The sequence below is a fragment of the Pteropus medius genome, unplaced genomic scaffold (assembly GCF_902729225.1).
Source record: "Pteropus medius unplaced genomic scaffold, Ma_sr-lr_union100, whole genome shotgun sequence".
Classification (NCBI taxonomy): domain Eukaryota; kingdom Metazoa; phylum Chordata; class Mammalia; order Chiroptera; family Pteropodidae; genus Pteropus; species Pteropus medius.
Window position 1 is genome coordinate 26,862,642 of NW_024344378.1, and position 21,128 is coordinate 26,883,769.

At 37.9% G+C, this 21,128-nt stretch overlaps 1 long non-coding RNA gene and 1 pseudogene across 1 annotated transcript in view; one reads left to right on the top strand and one right to left on the bottom strand.

Annotated features, from left to right (window-relative positions):
* Positions 1 to 513: 513 nt before the first annotated feature.
* LOC120609321 (uncharacterized) overlaps positions 514 to 21,128 on the bottom strand; it is a 24,202-nt gene continuing 3,587 nt past the window's right edge. The window contains exons 2-3 of the long non-coding RNA XR_005654735.1: positions 8,548 to 8,606; positions 514 to 1,700 (exon numbers count right to left, since the gene is read on the bottom strand). This is a non-coding gene — a long non-coding RNA (uncharacterized LOC120609321). The remainder of the gene's footprint in view (positions 1,701 to 8,547; positions 8,607 to 21,128) is intronic.
* On the top strand, positions 16,072 to 16,190 carry LOC120609812 (uncharacterized; annotated as a pseudogene).

The window sequence follows — 21,128 nt, forward strand, 5'->3', positions numbered from 1 at the left end:
ATATAATTGCACAAAAATTATATTTTTGGGATTCTTTTGTTTCAAGAGATAGAAACAAAAGCGAACTGACTCAAGCAAAAAGCAAGACTTAATTGGCTCAGATACCCCAAGTTTTGGAAGGACAAGAGTAGAATCGGCCTTGGAAATGATTGAAACCAGGGCTAGAGCATCTTCATGAATTGCTCTTTTTATATCTCATCTCAATGTCTCTCTGCATGTTGGCTTCATTTGTCTACATTGGTTCTCCATGAGTCAGGAGATATGATCATCAGCAGCTCCCAGCTCTGAGCCTTAGAACTGGTGACCAGAGAGGAAAAGGACGTTGTCCCTCTGGCTTGAAAAATCCCAGAGAATGTTTCTGATTGGTTCAATCTATTGATTAATCACTAGCAAGGGGTGTGAGGTATCATGAGAAGCTCAACTGGAGTAACATGATCAACCCATTGCTGGGGAAAATGTTAGCAGAAAAAGTAGAAGAAAAGATGCCAGATAGCCAAGAACAGTAGGCATCTATCACACTTTTTTTTTTTTAATCCAAGTAAGTTCATAATATGCATATTGTCCTCCAATTTGTTTTAATCAGTAAATTATATATTATGAACTTCTTTCCATAACAATATATATTGTGATCAGTTAGACAGTCTACATGCAATAGAACAGAAATACGAAACTTTATTTTTCTCTCCAATCACTTCTTTCAACGATATTCTATGGAATCTCCATTTCTGACTCTTAATGATATCTTGGGCAGATCTCATAGCTTTCTGGTCACTTCTTATTATTAATATGTTCTGTCCTGTCTAGAATAGTTTAAAACTAAACCTCACATCCAATTTCATGTTCATTCTCTTCCTCGAACTTGCCATTGCAGGGCAGACTTCAGTGACGGGGTTTGAGTAGAGAAGGGTGTGGCTTACCTTTTCACTTTTTCTTTACTCCCCCTTTCGTGGTTGAGGTGAGAAGGAGGGAAAATAAGAGAGACTGAAAAATGTTTTCCTGAAGTTCATACGTTGAAGCCCTATAACCCATTACCTCAGAATGTGACTGTTTTAAAAAGATAGGGTCTTGAAAGAGGTGATTAAGTTAAAATGACCCCATTGGGGAGGGCCCTAATCCAAACTGACTGGTATCCTTATAAAAAGAGGAAATTTGGACGCACAAAGAGACACTAGCGGCTCAGGTGAACAGAGGGACAACCATGTAAAGCAAGTGCAGCTTCAAAGGAAATCAACCCCATAGTCTCCTTGATCTTGAACTTCTATCCTCTATAACTGCGAGAAAATAAATTTCTGTTGTCTAAGCCCCTCAGTTTGTGGCGTTTTGTTATGGCCCCCTGAGCAAATGGATATAGCGACCATTGTTGGGTGTTCTGATGGTGCTCATTGTAATTTAAAGGCTGCCTTGCTCATAGGACATGTGCGTGGCTGCTTCACGGTAAGTATGCTGTAGTTCAACCTTATTCAGTCCCCTCTCAGCTCCCACCCAGGACAGTTCATCCCACAGTCTCTTGTTCCTGGTGGGTCTCTCTCCTGGTGATCAAGCCTCTTGGGTAGGTTATCCAGCAAGGTGTCTGGAGTCCAGTGACATTCCGAGGATAATTTCAGTCTCAGGAGGCTCACACATCCTTGTCGCACACACAGGTGAGCAGAGGCACTGCTCCAGGACTATGGCCTCTTTGCCCTGCTGTCTCTTTTTATTCCCTGAGCAAATAGACACAGAGGACAAATGAGCAGTTGTACTGAATAAGCAGGTATCCAAGCAGGGAATAAAATGTGAGGACCCCCTTCTTGCTTACACCTCTAATCTCCATGTGTTTCCTCTTATTTAATTCTTTTGAAGGATAGTCTCCTCATGAGGAAAGAAAAGGGAACCATAGCACTCTCTACAAGGCTGACATCTCAAGAATGAAACTTCTCCTTGAACTTTGTTTCTCAAAGTCTGCATATATATGTACAGATTAGAGGGAATTATGTACTGACACCTGGGTAACTGAGCCAACCTAACTGTTTCTTTCCTGCCCTGGAGAGGTACCTGGCCCCCAATTGCTTTAGGCTGCCTTTAGAAAGTAGGTTACTTATCACCTGAAGTTCCAGTCTATTCTAGAACAGCTTCTACGCAAGTCAGTTTACTTAAAATCTATTTTAATGACTTGCATAGTGCAAAAACATTATAATTTGTTTAGTCCTCTGCCGATAAACATTTGGTAGGTTCCAGGTTCTTGTTTTGCTTCAATGAATATGTTCTCACTATTTTGGGGGAACATGTGAGTATGTGTGTGTGTATTTGAATATATTTTGTGGGCTAAATTCCTAGATTTAAAACTGTTGGGTCAAAATAGATTAGCATAATTTTAAAAAGTTACTCTGTACATTATCATAAAGTGAACTTTTACTTTTTACATTACCATAGAGTAAAATTGACTTTCATATTTTGGTGTGCATGTCTATGAATTTTAACACATGTATACATTCATGTAGTCACCACTGTAATCAGGGTACAGAATAGTCTGTCACCCCAAAAAATTTTCTCAGGGTATCTTTTTATATTTGCCCTCTTCCTGCTACCCATTACCCCTGACAACCACTGATCTGTTCTGGCAAATTTTTAATGGTAATAATTTTCTATTTGTTCGATTTGATTGACAAAGTAATGATACCTGTCAATAATAGGTTCAAGACATTAGTTGCTAAGTCTGCTAACAACTAATCTTGTTTCCATGTAATTAACCTTAATGAAAAGATGAACTGTTTAAAAATTCTTTTCAAAAATATTTAAGTAGAATAGTTTTCAAAATACTCCAAGCCTAATAAAAGTAAGCCTTATCAACATAGACTATTCTATCATTACATGTAATTCTTTGTGTTTTTAAAAACAATTATGAACGAAATCATATAACAGACTAATTTGTAAGTGCAGTTTGGAGATAATAAAACAGACTCCCTTATATTTGTTCTCCAGCTTAAGATCTAGAATATTATAGTAATATGATGCCCTGTGTTTTCATCCCTGATGGCATACCCCTTTCCTAGAATTCAAACTTCTTTGAATATTGTTTAATATTTATTTGGGAGGAGGATAGATTTGTTTCTCTTTATATTAAAAACTGAATTCTATGGTAGAATAAGGGCTCCCAAGATGTTCACATTCCAACCCCTGAGACTTGTGACAGAAGGGAATTCACAGATGTGATTAAATTAAGGACCTGAGATGGGGAGATTATCCTGGACTATCTAGGACAGTGATCCCCAACCTTTTTGGCACCAGGGACTGGTGCTCCTATGAGAATCTAATGCCTGATGATCTGAGGTGGAGCTGAGGCGGTAATGCTAGTGCTGGGGGGCGGCTGCAAATACAGATGAAGCTTCGCTTTCTCTCTTGCTGTTCACCTCCTGCTGTGCGGCGCAGATTCCTAACAGGCCATGTACCAGTACCGGTCCATAGCCTGGAGGTTGGGGACTCCTGATCTAGGGAGTTTCTAATGTGATCACAAAGGTCCTTAGAAGAAGAAGGCAGGAGAGTCAGCATCAGGAAAGGAGATGTAATGATAGAAGCAGAGGTTAGAGTCATGCAAGGAAGGGCCATGAGCCAAAAAATGCAGGCAGCTTCTAGAAGCTGGAAAAGACCTATAAGGTCATAAGTTTACGTTGTTTTAAGCCACAAAGTTTGTGGTAATTTGTCACAGCTGCAATAGGAAAGTAATAAACTGTTTTTTAAAAAGATTTGTTGAATACTTCAAATGTAATCTGATATTTAAACATTTTTATTTTAATATGATTTCTAACTTTCACAAATGTCAAAAGAATAGTGTAAGAAACACCTGTGTTCTTTTTACACAGATTCACCAATTCTTAATATTTCGCTTCATTCACTTTCTCATTTGCTCTTACTCTCTCTGTTTTTTTAAACCATCTGGAGCACCGAGCTGATATTATGATCCTCTATCTATAAATTCTTTAGTGTGCATTTCCTAAAAGCAATGACTTCTCTTACATGTGTTTGTCCACATGACCACATTACAATAGTCAAAATCATACACTATAATTTTGACATAATACTATAGCCTCAGATTCATATTTAAATGGCTCCAGTGGTCCCAGTAATGTTTTTACAGTTATTAGTTTCGCTGGTTCAGGATCCAGTCCAGAAGCATGCCTTGCAATTAGTTGTCACGTGTCTTTAGTCTCCTGTACTCTGGAACACTTTCGTCATCTTCCTTTATCTTTCATGTTTTTGACAATTGTGAAGTTATTTTATTGGATATTTTTCAATTTTGCTTTTTCTGAATTATCCTCATGATTTGATTCTGGTTACGCATTTTTGGCAGAAACACCACGGATGTGATATTGTGTTCTACTCTGTGCATCACATGAGGAGGCACACGAAGTCCATCTGTCCCGTGATTGGTGATGTTGATACTCTGTAGTGACTGTTTCCCCCATGCCGTGCCGTTCATAAGTAATTTGCAAGAGAGTTGCTTTGAGATTACCTTCTCCACCGCATGAACCGCGGTGTTGATTGCAGTCTCCCCTATTTCCATTTTTTAACTCCCTTCTTCAAACATTGAGAAACCTGGCTTTCATCATCTAGTATGGCATTTTAACCTATTTGAAATGGTTGTTTGTGTCATTGTTTTCCCATCACTTATAACTTAGTGTGGTATTTCAACCTATTTGAAATAATCTTTTTTGTCATTGTTTTTCCATCACTTACAACTCAGTGTCATAAGTCATTCACAATCTTTACGAATAGGAAAGTAATAAACTGTTTTTATTATTTTCTTTTTTTTACTTTTTATTACGTTTTTCTTTATATAGGAAAAAAATAAAAGATAATTTTTATGCATATAATCACAAAAGTTTGATCAAATCATGTTTTAAGTTTCTTTTATGGACTTTGTGTTGCCAAAACATTTTTGCTTTTGTATAATTTTATTTTAATTTTTATTTTGCGATTTTTTTGTGGGGGGTGGTGGTGGATACAAGACAACTTATTGGAATGTATATAAATGGTTTACAATCTAGATAATAAAACACTCTTTAAGAATTTCCACTGACCTACAGGCATTATCATCTGTCAGGTCCCCAGGGATGGTGACACAGCTATGATTATTCAAGTTCTAGAGAATATCACAAAGGTAACCAAAACAAGTGGGCCACTTGTGTGGTAATTGTTCCCCCCACCCCCACCACAAGGACACTTTTGACTTCAGTGGGAAACTTGAGTTACTGAAAGACTTCTGATCAATTTTAGTGATGTCTTAGTGACTCCTAGTGATTTCTCCCTCAGGAAGCTGGCTGGCTGGCACTTCCGTCTAACTTAGGTTCAGGTTGGGCCAGGCTGGGGCAGATTGAGTTTTCTACAGGATCATCTAATCTGTTTGGTAGCTTTCCATTTCCTGAAGATGATAAATTTCAAATCCAAATACTACTATTTGATATTCTAGCTTAATCAAGGACAGAAGGGTAAGGGAAGAGAGTGATCATGATAAAATTAAACCAAAGAAGAATCTCTCGGCTATGGGAAGAATTGTTAAGATTAGAGCATTCTGTAGAAGACAGGAGAGCCAAGATGCAGTATTAATGCATTAGGGACCCAAGAGACATCAGAAACGGTTCATGAAGGTATCTGATGTGTTCTGCCCGGGAAGAGCAGAGTAGCTATGCATATAGCTAGGCATCAGACAGTCTTTGCTTTGAGTCATGGTTTATTGAATGATTCTGTTTATTGAATGACTTTCAACAATTTATTTATTGAATGACTCTGGCTAAGTTACTTAATGTTTTTAAGGCTTAGTTTTCTTCTCTATAAAATAGGGATAATCAAGGTGCTTATATTACATGTTTGTTGTGAGGGTTTATTAATATATATGTGAGGCTCCATTTATGTCAGCTGGCTGTGAGTTTATAGAGTCTACGCAAAAAGGAGTTTAATTTGTCAATGCTTTTGTGAGTGTCAGGGGAAAGGCTCAAAAGTTATTGTTTTAGAATTGGCAAACTGGTCTTTAAAACAACAGGATCATATCTTGCAATCACATAGTGGGGAAGAATATGTGAACTCTCTAGTGCTAATAATGGTACAGCTGAAGAAAATTTGTCACCCCGGCATGGTACAATGTACTTCCCATAATGTTATACATTGTGAGGACATATCTCAGAACACAGCGAGCAATACTTACTATGGCATAATTATGTGCATATGAATCATAAGTCTTTTTTTTTGGCGATTGTTAGTAGAACTACCGTATCTCAAATATGTATTGACATGGAGAAATGTTTAGGAAAAAATGTTAAAAGAAAAAAAGGAGGTGTCTGCTGGCTGGCTCCCTTACTATCAGTAATTAGGAGGTGCATAAATTCAGGGACGAGCCTTTGCCTCACTCCCACTGTACTGCAGCCCGTGGACAGTAAGCCTTTAGACCTATCGTCTGTCCAGTACTCTAGATCCAGGCACTGTTCTTGCTTTTGGCCATGGTGCTCAGGTTTGCTCTCAGCTTAGTCCCTGAGCTTGGCCTCTGGCATATGTCCTTCACACTGACTTCTCTAGTGTCTGCAAGTGGCATCCACCATTGGCTCCCGAAGCCTCATGCTCCATGTTCTGGGGTATCAGACGTTTTCACAGGATTTGCAGGATGTCTGCCTTCGCCAGGAGACATCATCCAGGGAGGGAGAAGTTGGGTAGGGGGAAACTTTTGAATCAACAGGTCACCTCGGGTCTTGTCCTGATTGGCTCCAGAGCACCAGACAGAGGAATGGCCACACTCTGAGACTAGAATCTAGGACCCAGGAACTTAACTTGATGTGCCTCCCTTGGCTGCCTGCTACCTGGATTTTAACTTCCTAGCCAAGTCAGTGAGTTATAGAAAGCAGATTCAGCTCTAGCCCACTTCTGAGTAACAGGCATTATCATCTACGCTTGGCAAAAATGGAAGCGCGAAATGTGAGTCAGTTGTTTTATTTCCACTTCCTAGTGGAAAGAGACAGTTTCTCATCCCGTGTGAATTGAGTCATTCAGGAAGAAACCCTAGCCCAGAGAATTATTCAGACAGAGATTGTGGCTGCTCCTAATTAGACAGAGGCTGACTCAGGAGGCGGGGACCTGATGTGGCAGACGAGCGACAGCACAGCTGTTCTTGGCCATCACACCAGGTTGGCCTCTTACTCAGAGTGACTTCTGGCACCTGAGCAAATGATCACCATTATAATTACTACCTATTTAAGCATAGCACAACCAGTTTTGGGTGTTATATCCACCTAACCCCGACATCCATGCTGTCTTCTGAGGAGGTGGCTTCTGGCCACTGGAGGGCATTTTCTTTGCTGAGCCCTGAGATGCTGCCAGTGAGCAAGCCAGGACGCAGACTCAGAAGCAGAGCTGAGTTGCTCACCGTGATGGGGGTGGAGGTGGGACAGAGAAATGACGTCCCAGGGGGGAAACACAGGAAGAGGAGACACAAGACAGCAAGATCCAGAACTGCTTCAGAAGAGGACAGAGAAGATTCCGGGTTGCAGATCAGATACTTCCTAAGAGAATTTGTTAGTTCACTGGGGTGTGAACAGTGGGAGTGTAACAGTGGAAACCAAACTCTTTTCTCCATCTCCTATACTGAAACTTGCTCAACACCTACGTTATTCATGAATGCTTTTGGTACAGAGCAGATTGTCTATTTATTGGAAAGAAGAGAAATGCTGGGTCCTGCATCAAAGTTAGCAGGAGACGAGAAAAGAGACTGCTTGCAGGAACAGTGACATCTGAGTTACTTGTATAATTACAGTATTTGTTTAATGCCTGTTCCTCCCCGCCTGATCTATGAGCTGCATGAGGATAGGAATTGTGCCTCTTCTCAGCATGTCCCCAGTGCCTAGCACACTGTTGGCACTAACAGGTGTTCAAATATTTGTTAGATGAATATATAAGTGACTCCACTCAATGGCTCCACACAACTTCTGATTCCCAGCTGAAACCGAAGTCTAAAAAACAATGTTTCTTTGTCTCTCTGCCCAAGGTCCACAGGGCACATTGGAAGGCTGATGGTTTGGAGGACGGTGGGTCTAGCAGCAGCAGCTTTTAGAGCAATGATTTTAAAAGACACTCTTCGGTCCTAATAAGGTGGTGCTGTTGGCTGACAACAGAGCTGGAACATCATATGCAGGGAAAAATACAGGCCCTCAAGACACCCACTTTATTTGCAATGGAGGAGGCCACACTAATTTCCATAAGTATTAAAGTCACTATGGGATTTTACATGTTGATTTATAAGAAAAAAAAATAAAGCCCTGCTAGAAGAATCGTGTATGTTCTTTCCCTGTTTACCCTCTGGGAACTTCCTTTGTCAAGAGGAATTGAACTCCCATCTGTACTCAGTGGTGACCTGCAGGAATAAACAAAGTATATGTGGTGGCAAACACTAGTCAGTCAATTTTTTTTCTTTAGGCTAAAATGAAACTTATTAAATTGAGAAGAAAACTCTACAGGCTACAATGTGTCTTTAAAAGAGGATGATATTTTGAATCAGAGGATGGGGGTTGAAGGCCCAGCTCAACCACTTACCAGCTCTGTGAACTTGGAGAAGTAAACTGGATGAATGGTCGGAGCTTCAGTTTACTCATCTGTAAGATAGGAATGTTACTATGATGTGTGTATGTGACATTTCGATGAAATAATTTTGATCTAACTGCTTTGGCTTAGCCATTTTCATGTTGCTTAAAAATATAACAAACACTTGACACTTTTGAATTTTTTTTTTCAGTTTTAAAGCAATGTGTATATGAGAATCTCTATTTTATTCATATGTCCCTCTCTAAACCTGGCCCAATACGGAAAATTTAGAATTGAAGATGAATTAAAAGCCAGTGATATCTACTACAAATAAAATTTGATAATTAAGGGGAAAAATAATTTTTTTTCCTGGAAAAAATTGCTATTTATTACAAAAAATCAATAGCAGCAACTTTCATATACCTGAATAGTGACATAATTTATATCAGGGGAAGTGTTTTGTTTAGGGAAACATATTGAAGGCTTCCTTGGGTGTGGGCTTGGTCTGAAAGGAGGGTTTTAGAAGAGAGAGAGACAGAGAAAAAGAAGACTGAATTGCACCGCAAAATAAATTAAGGAAATTGTGGAGTTTCTCAGGAGCAGTTTAGGAGAGAGATGGCCAATGGTGAAAAAGAAAAGCGAAAGGAGGGAAGGGGAGACCCCAGAGGGGGGCAAGCTGAGTCCTAAGGATGAGGTCCCTGTGACGGGAGAAGAGCAATCCAGTCTCGGAGTGTTCCAAGTCTTCTTTTAATAACTGATTTTGATTCTGCTTAAGTTCTAAACTTCAGAAAGCAATCGAAAAGTGTAATTTCAACTGTTCAAAACTAGCAATACCTGAGAGGGGGGAAGATGAAAAAAACAAAGAACAATAAAAAACATTCCTAATTTACGATAATTCTTCACAGTTGCAGTTTTGCCTACTACGTGTCTAGGTATGGCTTTTGTTTTGTTTATCTTTATGTAGGACTCGATGTGCTTCATAATTCTGAAGACTTATGTCTTTCTTTAATTCTGAAAAATTCTGAGACTTTATCTTTTTCGAATTCCCTCTTTGATCTCCACTTCTTTTCTGCTTTGTCCTCTGGAACCCCTGTTTGGTAATGTTGAACTTTACCTGAGATCTCTGTTCCTGGAAAGCAGAGATAAGTGAAGGCATCCCTCCCCCCAATTATTTTGAGTTCTGGAAACAGCTAACTTCAAAGTTCTTGGGTCCTAGAGTCTGTATCCTCTGAAATGAAATCTGTCTCCCTCCTTCCGCATGACGTCCGTAGGAGTGTCTTATTTACCTGCCTTCGTAAAACCCCAGGTCCTCTTCCTTTTCATGACACATTCCACATCAGTGAACATCTACCTATTGCAATCGCCTGTTTAAAAATTATCTCTTTAATTTTCTGATTCACTTTGGTTTTGATATGTTAAATACATGCAGGATTATCGTACTTGCTTGCTTCTCCCTATTTCTTCTAGTTTGTAATTTCCCCCTCTTTATCTCTCTGTGCTGCATTGCAAGTTAGTTATTCAAATCTATCCTCCAGTTCACTAATTCTCTATTCAGTGTCTAACCTGATATTTAAACAGGTTTTCATTTCTAAAAGTTCTATGTTTTCTCTTTCTCTGCCTGTTTTTTTTACATCCTATTGTATTCTTTCATTATGATGTCTTTAATTATTTTATTTCTTTCATTATGATGTCTAATTATTTCTATTTTAGTCTCATAAATGGCTCTACTTTCTCCAGACCTTGAAAATGCTGCTTCTCCTGTTTGTTGCATCTGCCAGTTCTCTCTCATGGTAGATTATTTCCTTATATATTTTGTAATGTTATTATTGTGAAGTTATCTTAGTAGTTTTTTGTGTGGGGTGGCATTTGGAGATTGGAGGTAGTGGTGATTCCTATGTGCTCTGAATTGCAGAAGTATTCCTAAAGAACTATTTTGAGTTTGCTTCCTCTCCTGTTTTACTAGTTTCACAAATCCTTGGCCAATTTTTTAAATTAAATTTATTAGGGTGACATTGGTTAATAAAATTATATAAGGGTCAAGTGTACAATTCTATAATACACATGTATATTGCACTGTATGTTTACCACTCGAAGTCAAATCTCCTTCTATCACCATATATTTGATCCCCTTTACCCTTTTCTACCTCCCCTACCCTGTTTCCCTCTAGTAACCACTAACCTGTTGACTCCTAGACCAATTTTAATGTTATCACTTTAGTTTCCTGCCATTGAGGATAGTGAAAAATTAGGCCTTAGCGCCTTATGTGGTATGGGCTTTTATTTCTCATGACTATGTAAATTTTTTCTGCCCAGGGCCCTGGTTACCTTCAAGATCTTTCTCAGCTAGTGGATATTTGTTTTTCTAGACTTATTTCATGGGTGAGATAGTTTTTCAAAATTCTCAGCTATTCCTTTTTTGTCAGAGGCATGGTTTCAGTTCCCCCTTCTTGTGACCTTCCTACACACATAGTTCTTAAAAATTATCCCTTGATATAAACAAATAAAACTCAAATCTGTTACTGCTATAAGGTTTAATTCGCCGTTAGTCTTCTAGGGATCTCTGCAATGTCCATGCCTCTCCTGTTCTAATATAAGATTGTATCATGCAGCTAGGCCTTGCTTTCCAGCCTTGATTTCCCTTATAAAGTTCACTTCTATTTGTTTAGGGAGATGCTGACGCCCTGTAGTCAGTGATGACAAGAGCAGTTTGCAAATTTTCCAAGAGTAGTAGAGAAAAAAACCTCCACATGGGGAGGAAATTTAGAACCTTACAATTAAAGTCCCAGGAGCTTCCCCTTTCTTTTGCTAGTTACGGTTGCCACCACCATGCTGACTTAGGGGGCAGATGCTATCATCTGTGCATCTCTGCGGAACATGTGTGGACACACACCTTTCACTTAAAACAGGGGAGGAAGAAAAAGTCAGGACATAAAATGGGGCTAGAAATGAGGTTTTCACAAGAATGTATGCTAATGAGTCCTTGCTTTGGGAAGAAACTGAGTTTGTCTCTAAGATTTCCAACAGCCAATCCAAAGAGGAAAACATAACTGGTTACCTACTTCACAGTGACTAAGAGATAAACACAAAATTGCTCAACTGAAGCTTAACATGCCAATAAGTAAGGAGAATTAATGTGAGGAGTAAGTTGAAAGAAATGCTTTGATATGTGTCTTAGTCACCTCGAGCTGCTATAACAAAATACCATAGACTGGGTGGCTTTAATAATAGACATTTATTTCTCACAATTCTGGAGGTTGAAGATTCAAGACCAAGGTGCTGACAGGTTCATTTCTTGGTGAGGGCTTCCTGGCTTGCGGACAGCTGCCTCCTCCATATATCTTCACATGATGGGGAGAGGAAACTCTGGTGTCTCTTCCTGTTGTTAGAAGGGCAGTCATCCCATCATGAGGACTTCACCCTCTTTACCTTATCTAAACCTAATTATCACCCGAAGACTCCACTGCCACCATCACATTGGGCGTTAGGGCTTCAACATGCAAAATTGTTGGGGGTACAAACAGTCTGTATAGCAATATGCCACTTAGAGTGGAGAGTATGAGACCTCGGAGTTCATGCTTGAGGAAAAATAAATACATATCAACCTGCCTTTTTGTACAGTGAGTCTTAACAGATATTTTGTTTTATTGAGTGGAGTTTGTAGATTCGGGTTCAGAGCTGAAGAGAGACTAAAAGCTACCCTGGTGATCTTTCCCCACCTTTCCCCCTTATTCCCCTCAGCCTTCCCTCTAAATGAACGTAGAATTTACAGTGGCCCCAAGTTTGTTTTAGCCTGTGTGTAGAATCCACGTTTCCATCCAGGCCTGTTTTGAAGTAAATTTATCCTGGCACAGGCCTTTCCCTGTATTTCCAGTGAATCTGTCTATTATGTCCATATCTCATTTTCTCCTAGGTTTCATCACTCCCTACTTTCTATTTCTGGGTCTCTCAACCCTTTCAGGGGGCTATACATGGGGCTAAAAAAGCAATAACTCCTTTCAGGAGTGGGACAGCACCACAAGAGTCCCATAAATCAAGGGAGCACAACTGCCAGTGATGGGTGATATGCTTACGGGAGTTCTAGCCCAAGGCAGAATTCTCCAGTCATAGTTTGGGCACTCTCCCCTTCACTCTGCTTTTGTTGTTATTGTCGTCGTTGTTATATGTCCTTCAAGAGTGTCCTCGCCTAATTTGATTTTAATTCAGGATGGTGTGAAGAACTCTTAGACCTGGGATCATGAAATCTGGGTTGTAAGGAACTATGTGACGTTGAGTAATAAATTTACTTTCCCTCTCCAGTCTTTGCTTTCACATCTGAAAACAAAGATTCAAAATAGGATAGTAGATTTAAATTTTCTACAAAGCTATCTTCCAAAGAAATGTTAAAAGGCAGCCTAACAGATGAAAAGAGAGTTGCTCTATCCGAGTGGATTGTGGTGATGGTGGGTGCTTCCCCCTTTCCTGTACTCCCCACGGAAACCCCGGATCACTCCTATAGCGTTGCTCCATCTTTAAAACGGAAAGGGGAGAAAACCACTGGTCTAGATAAGAGGTCAGCAAACTTTTCTATATAAAGAACTATATACTATATATTTTTGGTTTTGAGTACAATATCATTTTTGTTCTAATCATTCAACTTTGCCGTTGTAGCATTAAAATTGTCATAGACAATACTTAAGCAAATGGACGTGACTGAATTGGGCTTACAGGTCATAATTTGTGTGGTTGACAAAGTCCCCAGATGATTTTTGAGGTTGTTCCAAGTATATGTATAAACATCAGAAGACTCAACTCAGATATATGCATTTTGGTTTATCAAAGGAGGAAACTACATGCATTCACCTAGTCAGTTTTCAGAGGCCCTCGCTACGTCTTCTCCCCATTCTATTTGTGTCTCCATTGAAGCTGCCAGTTTAATGAGCCTAGGGACCATCTCTAGTAGGATTTCTTCCTGAGTCTTCCAGCAGAGGGCAAAAGGAGACTTTTTATCCACCTGTTTTCTCTTATAAAATTCAGGCTAGCTTGGATTTGGGTCTAAACTTTCAGGTAATGTAGGCACTCAGAAATGACAAAGAAATGGCATACATGATAGAATTAGTAAACAATAACATTAAAACACTTATAATACCTGTATTCCATATGTTCAAGAAATTAGAGGAAATATGAAACATTAGTAGAGAAATAGAAGATATAAAAGATGTCCAAATTAAACTTTTAGATATGAAAATTTTAATGTCTCAGGCGAAAAATGCACCGGGTGGTAGTAATGGCAGATTAGACATAGATTAGTCGACCTGAAGGCACAGCAATAGAAAAACCCAAAATGTAACATAGTGAGAGATAGACTCATAAAAATGAGCAGAAAGAGTGAAATATGGGACAAAATCAAGCAGCCAAATGTTCGTGTGATTGCAGTCTCTGAAGAAAGGAAGACAGGAAAAGCATTTGAAGAAAAAATGGCCCCCAAATTTCCCAATTCAATGAAACTATGAACCCTTAGATCCAAGAAGTTCAGCAAATCCCAAGTACAATATATATAAAGAAAATTATACCCAATGTGTATTAAATCAAATTGCTTAAAACCAAGGATAAGGAAAAAAAAATCTTAAAAGCAGTCAGAGGAAAAAAAAAAAGCAACAACACATACAAAGATAAGGATGAAAATACATTTCTGTTGGAAAAATGCATGCAATTAAACAGTGGAACAATATCTTCAAGTACTGAAGGATAAAAACTGTAAAAGCAGAATTCTTTGCAAAAATACCTTCCAAAAATGAAGGCAAAATAACAACTTTTCAAATACACAGAAGCTGAAAGAATCCATTACCAGCAGACTATAACACCAATACTATAAGAAATGTTCAGGGAAGTCTTTTAGGCAGAAGGGAAATTTTATCAGATGGAAATCTAAATCTGCAAAAAGGAGTAAAAATTACTGGAAATAATTAGGCTGGTAAATGTAAAGATTTTTTTTATTATTATTTGAAATCTTTAAAACACCTGTTTAAAGCAAAAATATAACAGTGTATTATGGGGTTTATAAGATAAGTAGAAGTAATATGTAAGACAATAACACAAAGTCTAGGAGAGGAAAATGTTTAACATTGTCAAGTTCTTAGACTACATGAAATGGTAAAATATCACTTGAAGATAGACTTAAATATGTCTACTATAAACCCTAAAAAAAACACTAAAAACACAACAAAGAGTTATACCTAAGAATTCAAGAAAGGAGTTCTCAAATAATAGTTTTCAAATATACAAAAAAGCAAAGGAAGATTGGAAAAGAAGAAAAAGGTACAAAAAACACATAGGACAAATAGAAAACGAATTGCTTATGGCTTCTGGGGTGAATAACTTTGTTGTATAATCCAAGCTTTGACTATAAAGAAGCCTGAGGACATTAGAGAAGAACTCATATATTTATTTCACACAGACACACACACACACACACACACACACACATCCATACTATGTGACAGTTACTGGCCTAGGTGTTGGGAATGCAGTGGTGAACAAAGAAAAGCATATTTGATGATGAAATAGAAAGTCCAGGTGGCACTGAGCTCCTAGATCCAGTCCTACCTGAGATCACATGTATGCTGTCTTCCCCAGTTATCTGAGGTCATTAAATTTTCTCTTCTGCTAAGGATAGTTTGAATTTTGTTTCTACCCCTCGGCATGTGAAAGAATCTGACCAACATAGAGGGTGAAATATATTTTGGCAAGAGTGTAAAAAGGGTACATGTAATTTGAAATGGTATAGTCAATATATGTACTTTTTTGGTAATGTAAAATACAGAAAGGAGAGCTAAAAAAAACGCTTGGCTAATAGGGATACATATAATAGAGCGTAAGGGGGTAATACAAACCATAACTTTTTTCTGAAATAATATTAATAATTATAGTTTCTAAGCACCTAGATATGCCAAATACTTTTCAAACATTATATCTCTTCAATCCTCAAAACCGTACTTTGAGGAGGGTAGTAGTAGTTGGTTAGGATCTTGAGAGGGTCAAATAAATACCACCTGTCTCCTTCACCTTCATTCTAAGAAACCTGAGAAATAAGACAAAAAGAAGATGGAGACAAATATCACTTTTCTTACTGAAAAAGATTAAGTCAGATGGTTTAGTTCAACAGAAGAGCCGAATGCCTCCTCCCCTGAACCTGTCTAGTCACCTGAAGACTGGACGGAAGCAGACCCCTCAGCATGGAAGCTGTCCGTGGAAGATGTGCAGTGCAGAGAAGTGCGCCCCCAAGAAGGAAAATGGAAAATCTGAACCTCGAGCACTCCATTTACGCTTACGAAATTTATCCATTAGATAAGTCTCTTCACCTTGTCTGAAGAGTGGGGAAGCGTTTCTCAACATAGTTCAATTTTATAGATGAAGAAAATGAGGCTCACAAATGTTAAGTAATTTAGCCAAGATCACCTATTTAATAAGTGGCAGAATCAGGGATCAAGGTCCAGTTGAACACCAAGTCCATCTTCCACTACACTCTGCCTCTTGTTGCGCTTTAAAATGTGTGTGTGAATCTATGGCCATGCCACTCTGAGCACGCCTGATCCTGGCTGATCTCAGAAGCTAAGCAGGGTGGGGCCTGGTTAGTACTTGGATGAGAGATCACCTAGGAAGACCAGGTGCTGTAGGTGTAAAAAATAAAAAAAATAAGAGGGATTGTAAGCTGACAAGGTCCTTGCAATCTCTGAGGTCAACCAAGGGTTGCCTTGCCTAAAAAATAAATAAATAAAAATTTTAAAAAATGTGTGTGTGTGTAATTCTACTACTAAGAATTCCACAATATAGCACCATAAGTGTACAAAAATGTATCTAGCAGGATATTTGCTGCAGCATATTTTTAGTGGAAAAAATTACTAGCATCCCAAATGTTTTTCAACAGAGAAATCATTAAATGAATTATGGCACATCCACAGAGCAAAATGTTTTACAGAAAAACATTTATTAAAAAAACAAGGAGGATTATCTCTGTATTAAAGGGGGTGGGGGTGGGGCAGAAATCTAAGATATGTTGAAAGTAAAAATAGCACCTAACAGGACAACTTGTGTAGTGAGTTTTTGTTTGGGTAAATTTCAAAAGTAGATGTTCACATACTAGAACATTTCTGTAGAAATATATTTAAAAAAACAAAACTTAATAAGAGTTAACACTAGGTGGTGGTAGGAATAGTGGTCAGGGCACATTGGCTTTCCATATTTAATATGTCTATGATTTTTTTTTCTTTTTACTTTTTTTGAGAAATTTCACATATCATAAAATTCATGCATATACAGTGTACAATTCAGTTTTTGTATATTCACAAGGTTGTGAAACCATTAACACATTAATTCCAAAACATTTTATCACCCCCCAAAAGAGGCTCCATACCCATTAGTACTCCCATTCCCTTACAGCCTTTATCCTAGCAACTGCCGATGTACTTTTCATCTCTGAGGATTTTCATATTCTAGACATTTTATGTAAACAAAATCAAACAATAGCCTTTTGTATTTTTTTCACTTACAATGTTTTCAAGTTTCGTTTATGTTGTAGTATCAGTATCTTATTCCTTTTTATAGCTGAATAATATTTTATTGTATGTTTATGTGCCACTTATTTATGCATGCGTCAGAGATGAATGTTTGGATTGTTTCCATTCTTGGTCTATTATAAATGACACTACTGTGTACATTTGAGTGCAAGGTTTTGTGTGGACATGTTTTCAATTCTCTTGGGTATATATCTAAGGATGCAATTGCTGGGTCATATGATAACTCTATGTTCGACTTTTGAGGAACTGCCAAACTTTTCCAAAGCAGGTGAATGATGTTACAGCCTCTTTTTTTGAAGGATCATTTTGTTGGATACAGAATTCTTAGGTGACAGTCCTTTTCAGCACTTTGAAAATGTCATGCCACTGCCTTTTGAGTTCCATAATTTCTGATGAGAAATCAGCTATTATTGTTATCAAGGATCCTTTATATGTGTTGAGTCACTTTTCTCTTGCTCCTTTCAGGATTCTCTTTGTCTTTGTTCAATATTTTATGATGTGTCTAGGTGGAGCTCTCTTTGAGTGTATCCTATTTATATTTTATCTTCTTGGATATATAGATTAAAATTTTTCATTGAATTTAGGAAGTTTGGGCTATTTTTCTTTCAAATATTCTTTTTACCCCTTTCTTTCTCTCCTCTCCTGGGACTTTCATTTACACATGTGGTATGCTCAATGATGTCACACAGGTCTCCTAGGCTCTTGGGTTTTATTTTTTCCTTTTGTTCTTTATTCAGACTAGATCATCCCAATAGTCCTATTTTCACAGTCGCTAATTCTTCTGACAGCTCGAAGCTCTTATTAAACCTCTTTAACAAAGTTTTCATTTCAGTTATTATATTTTTCAATGCCAGAATATCTAAGTATTTCTTTTTAACAATCTCTATATCTTCATGGATATTCTCTGTCTTTAATGATATTTAGAGAGAACTCCTTCTCATGCTTTCCTTTAGAACTTTAAATATAATTTCCTCTAAATTTTAAAACATATTCTAAATAGCTAATTTAAATTCTCTATTGGTTCCAACATCTGGGCCTATTTAGCAACAGTTTATGTTGAATGCTTTTTTTCCCCTGTGAATGGGCCAAACTTTATTTTTTGGTGGTGGGGGAAGTGTCTGGAGATTTTTCTGTCTAAAACTGGGCATTTTAAATAATATGAGGTGGCAATGCTTGAAATCATATTTCCCTCTTTCTCAGGGTTTGTTGTTGTAGCTGTTTGTTATTATTGCTGTTTGTTTGGTAAGTAACTCTCTTGAGCAAATTCTGTAAAGTTTGTGTTTTGTGTCATCTTTACCTAATGAAGTCTCCCCTTGGTTTGCTAATGATTAAACAAATTTTTTAAGTAGCTGGAACAAATAACTCTCCCATCTTTTGCCAGTGGGGTCTGTGTGTGTTGTGAAGAACACTTTTAAAGCTCAGGCAGGCAGTCTACAACTCTGCCTTAGTCTTCAATTCCCATTTATGCAGAGCCTCAAGATCGGCTAGTGAAGAAAGCTCAGGGTGGGGCCTTCTCCAGTTTTTCCTGGGCATCTACACAGCCTTGGCCTACATGCAGCTTTATGCATGTGCATGGCTTTCTTATTTCCCAAGGAGGAGCTGGAGCTTTTCAAAGCCCCCTATGGACATCTCATTCTCCACCTTTTCCTTTTAACTTTTTTTGATCAGCTTCTGTTAGCTCTTAACTGCTATTACCGCCTCGGGCAACTGTGACTTATTCTTTTTAACAAACAGTCCCAGGGAAAAGACTGAAATGAGAGGGGTATGAGTCATATCAAATTAAGGCAAGGTTTGCAATTTGACCCAGACAGGTTAAATATTGACAGCTCTCTAAGAAAGGTGTTTTGGGGAGCTCCAAACCCATTCTACCCTCTCCAGGAGTTGCCGTGATGCTGTTTTTCACTGTTTAGGGGCCTCTTTCTCTTCAAGACCTTTATGGAAGTTGGCAGAAAGGGATGGGAATAGGACAAATTAAAACACAACAAATCTTACTCTTCCTACTAAGATTCAGCCACTTATCTCAAATAAACACTCCTTGGGTTTTTGCCAGTTTTTGGTTATTTCTAGAGTTTCAAAAATGTTAATTTTGACAATTGTCGCTAGTTTTCTTGTTGCTTTTATGGAGGAGCAAACTTTTAGAAGTTCTTGCTCTACCATTCCTGCAGAAGTAGTCCATCCTCTGTAATGTTTAAAACTTTTAAAAATCCATCAGCATGTATAAATTTTAAAATAAAAACAATAATAATATAAAAACATAAAATAAATGGTTAAGTTTTAGAACTTTGTATAAAATTGTTTCTCATTCTACATAACTTTGGGGGTAAATAGCAAACTAATCCCTGGAAAGAGCTGTACATCTGTGTGTCCCAGACACAGGATTTCCAGGTAAAATACAGAATACCCAGTTAGAATTGAATGTCGGATAAACACAAATAGTACTAGTACAAGTATGTCCCAAATATTAAATGGGATATAATCATATAAAAATATCATTAGGTATTTTTCTATAATTCAAATATAACTGAGAATTCTGATTTTGTTTGTTTTGCCAAATCTTGCAACCCCACCCACAATACAAGTTCTGGAACTGCAGGGAACAGGAGAACCTTCCCCACTTATGTCGTAGGCCTCTGGAAAGGTTCTCAGAGTGTCTTAGTTGTCAGCTGAAGCCATGGTGGAGGTAAGAGAGCCACTGATTGCACACTGACCTGGGGGGAGGTGAGGTCCCATGTGGGGAAGGGGAGGAACAAGGTGAGCCAGAGAGAGGGGTGTGGGGAGAGAATGATCTGGGAAGATTTCACTTTGTATTTAAAAATTTTCCATGCTACTCAGGCTAAATACAAGTATGTATTTCTTTAAAGTATTTTTAAAAATTAAAGTTAAAAATTTTTGTTTAAAGTTTGCGTTGAAGTATAACATATGCAGAAAAGGGCGCAAATCATTATATACAGCTTAATAAGTTCACATGAATAATTTCTTGAGTTTATATCAATTAAAGCTATGTTAATTTTTAAACCATGTTCAAGATGGAGCACCTAGACTTTAAAAGCCTTTTTTCTCCCACCTTTCTAGAATCCTCACTTCCTCTTAGAGACCTATTTGCCTCCCCAGCCCCCAGGATTTTGCTCACTTAAATCACTAAAGTATTTTTTTTTTCTGGACCATTATATATCAACTGGCAAATGCTGGTTTGAATCATGGTCTATCCTGATATGGATATGCCCTGTCTCCTCAATTTTACTGTGAGCAAATTGTTGTAGGAACCAAGTGTGTTATCTTTACACCCACTCCCTAGCATTGTGCTCAATAGTTCAATCAGCTTTGAATGATAATGGTGATGACTGGCATTGATGGATAACATATGGAATTAGCTCCTTGGGTGGCCCTTGGAGTATCCAAGCTTGATTCTGGTTGAGGCAAAAAGAGAGAATTCTTCCTGAGTTCTTTTAGCTCTAGGATTGTTCTCTATTCTCAAGCCATGGGTTTGAGCTGCCCATAAAATACTTCCTACATTGTTTTCAATGCAATTTCCCCCAGCCTCAGATGGGAAGATTGTTTCTGATGAAGTGATAGGCAATTTCCAAACACTTGAGGCTTATATGAAAGCTTTGTATACAGAGAACTGAAAGCTGCCAACCAGTTGAACCCTCATATAATGATGATTTGAAATCTTGTTTGGTTAAAAAAAAAAAGTACTGTTGCCTTTAAAACAACCAGAAAATCAATCCAAAATTCAACTTAAAATGATTCCAATTGATTTTCTTACCACATCATCCCAGTTCCTTTGGAAGATAAACAGCCCTAATAAAAATGCATTAAGAAATTTTTGTCTCGAACTTTTCAAGAGGATTCTTCAGTTTTGTTTTATTTCCATACAAATTTACCAAGAGTTTTATTCTATTCTTTTCTTTTATTCTCAGATCCTTTATCCATATCGGTATAAAGACTGCTAGGAATTGAGTTATCTCCATGCCTCTCAAGTATTTTGCATTTTTAATTGAAACCAGATTTACCCCAATCCTGACTATATAAAATATCTTT